Source organism: Epinephelus moara, chromosome 24, assembly GCF_006386435.1.
Source record: "Epinephelus moara isolate mb chromosome 24, YSFRI_EMoa_1.0, whole genome shotgun sequence".
Lineage (NCBI taxonomy): Eukaryota > Metazoa > Chordata > Actinopteri > Perciformes > Serranidae > Epinephelus > Epinephelus moara.
Genome location: NC_065529.1, coordinates 13,907,154 through 13,909,891, shown reverse-complemented (window position 1 = coordinate 13,909,891; position 2,738 = coordinate 13,907,154).

Here is a 2,738-nt window from a genome sequence, read left to right as displayed (position 1 = left end):
CATTGCCCAATAGGAAATGTAGAATACTCAAAAGTACTTTAAAAGTGCTTGAGTTACTTTTCTCAGGGAGTAACATTGGAAGTACTTTTAAAGTAATTGAGTTACTTTACTCAGGGAGTAACGCAGTAAAGTAACTGGTTACTTTTTAAAAAGTAACGCAGTAACTTTGATTACTTTTAAAGTAACCCTTACCCAACACTGTTTACAACCCATTTTATACAGACCGAATGTATATAAATACACACATTTCTGTATGTGTACATATATATATATATACACATATTGTAACGGACTGGGTGACATGTGGTGTTAACTGTTATGTTATCCTGTCACTGTAAGACATGTTATGTTCATCTAGTTAAAAGGTCTGTTATTGCAGTTACTGAGTTTTCCATGGTGTCAGTGAACGTGTCAATGCCAATGAAGTTGTGTGTGTTTAGAGGCTGTGAAGCCTGTCAGTCATGTCAGCTACCTATGACAGTGATTTGTGAGAGATAGCCACTTGTGATTGGCAGAGGCTCAAAGAGGGAGGGCTGTTGTTGTTTCTGCTAGTTTGGGGGTGTGTGTAGTTTGGGACAAGTGGGAGATGTTTGAAGTGAGCCACTAATGTTAAGAGCACGTTACGAGCAGACAGGTTTGTTCTTTTGGCGTTGGCTACGGCCCACAGTAGCCTGTATTAAGTTTCAGAATAAAGAGCAACAAAACGAGTTCATGCCTCTTAGCTTTACTGTGAAGGGATGCTACAATATATGCATATATATATATATATATATATGTATATACATATATATGCCTAGGCCTATTGTGAACATAATAGTTCTGTCTATCTGTCTGTTCTTTCTAGGTACACACTGACTGAAATTCTAGGCTAAAGATTTGGCCGATAGCTGATACCAGTGTTTTTTAGTTGTTTATTTTATTTTTGTTGATATTTATTTCGTCTTTTTTGCCAGGTAAACAAAAAAATACTGTTTTCAACTCAATAAAGTCAACAGTCAGAGTTCAGTACACTATCTTAGGATGAGCACAAATTTAATCATACACATTTATGAAATAAGCATTAAAACAAACTTTTTCACATGAAAACATTTTAAATAACTGCTTCAAGAGTTTTTTTTACTATCTATAATATATCATTACACCCTTTCTGTTATCTATTTTATATTGCTTTGAAAACATCAATAAATGTCTCCTTCAAACATCTGTATTTCGCCAAAGTTTTTTACCAAAAACTACATTTTACAAGGTTACATTTGAACATATCGTTACAATTTTATCTTCATGCAATACTCATATGTAACTCATAGCATTAAATGTGGTATTCCTCAAGGAAGCATTCTTGGACCAATTCTGATTTCATTATACATGCCTCCACTTATCGCCACATTTATTACCATTTTTATGCCGGTGACACACAATTATACATCTCTGTCGCACTTATTGCCCCAAATGCACTGGATGCTCTCCATGCCTGTCACTACACTGACAATAATGTATGGATGAGTAAAAACTTGTTAAAGCTGAATGAAGAAAAAAAGTAGATTTTTTTAATTGGACCAAAAGCAGCAAGAGAAAAACTGCACTCAATGTTTGATGACCTTAACAAGCACATTAAAACTAATATTACTAACTTGGGAGTGGTTTTGTACTCTGATTTAAATTTTAATTCTCCTTTGAACACGGTCATCAAAACATCCTTTTTCCATCTTCGGAACATTGCTAAAGTCAGACCTTTTTTAACCCAGAAAGATGCCGAAATACTTACTCATGCTTTTATTACCAGATATTCAGACTATTGCAATTCCCTTTTCACTGGACTACCCAAAAAGTCATTAAGAAAACTACAGCTAGTCCAAATGCTGCAGCCAGAGTGTTGTCTCAAACAAGGAAAATAGATCACATTACCCCACTGCTGACGTCACTACACTGGCTACCTGTAACTTTTAGAATTGATTTTAAAGTTGTTTTACTTGTTTATTAAGCTTTAAATGACCATGCCCCTCCATACATCCTAGATTTTCTATCATTTTATGTTCCAGCCAGATCACTAAAATCCTCCACTGCTTTTACTTTAAATGTTCTTCATGAGTCCCATAAAAGTACTGGTGAGAGAGCTTTCTGTTTCTACGCCCCTAAACTGTGGAATTCACTACCTCTGGTTATTAGAATGGTGAGCTCTCTCCGTATTTTTAAACGTAAATTAAAGACCATCTTTTTAACCTGGCTTTTAATGTGGAGTAACAATGCAGTCTTGAATTTTTAGTTTTACCATTGGTTTTTACCTTACTTTTATCTCTCCTGTTCATTTTTTATTCTGTTTTATTTATTTATCTGCTCTCTTATAATTCTATAGAGTTTTAATCATCTTTTTTGTTAGTTTGTTCTGTTGTGGTGGGTTTGTTTTTTAAATATTTTATTGTCCTGTGTCTGTGTCATTCTAATATTGCCATGTGAAGCACTTGTTTGTATGCATGTTTGTATGAAAGGTTTAGTGGAACTAGCTCTAGCTCTCCCCCTGTGAACTTCAACACAGATCTGTTGTTTGCAAAGAAGCACTATCATTATGGATGTCCCGATCCAGCTTTTTCACTTCCGATCCGATACTGATATTACAGCCTTGAGTTTTGGCCGATACCGATACTGATCCGATCCAAGCGCGTATTATACATATTCACTTATTTTGTTGTCAGTTATGTTAGAAAAGGTTTGATCAAGCGATATTACTCTAACAAGAACAA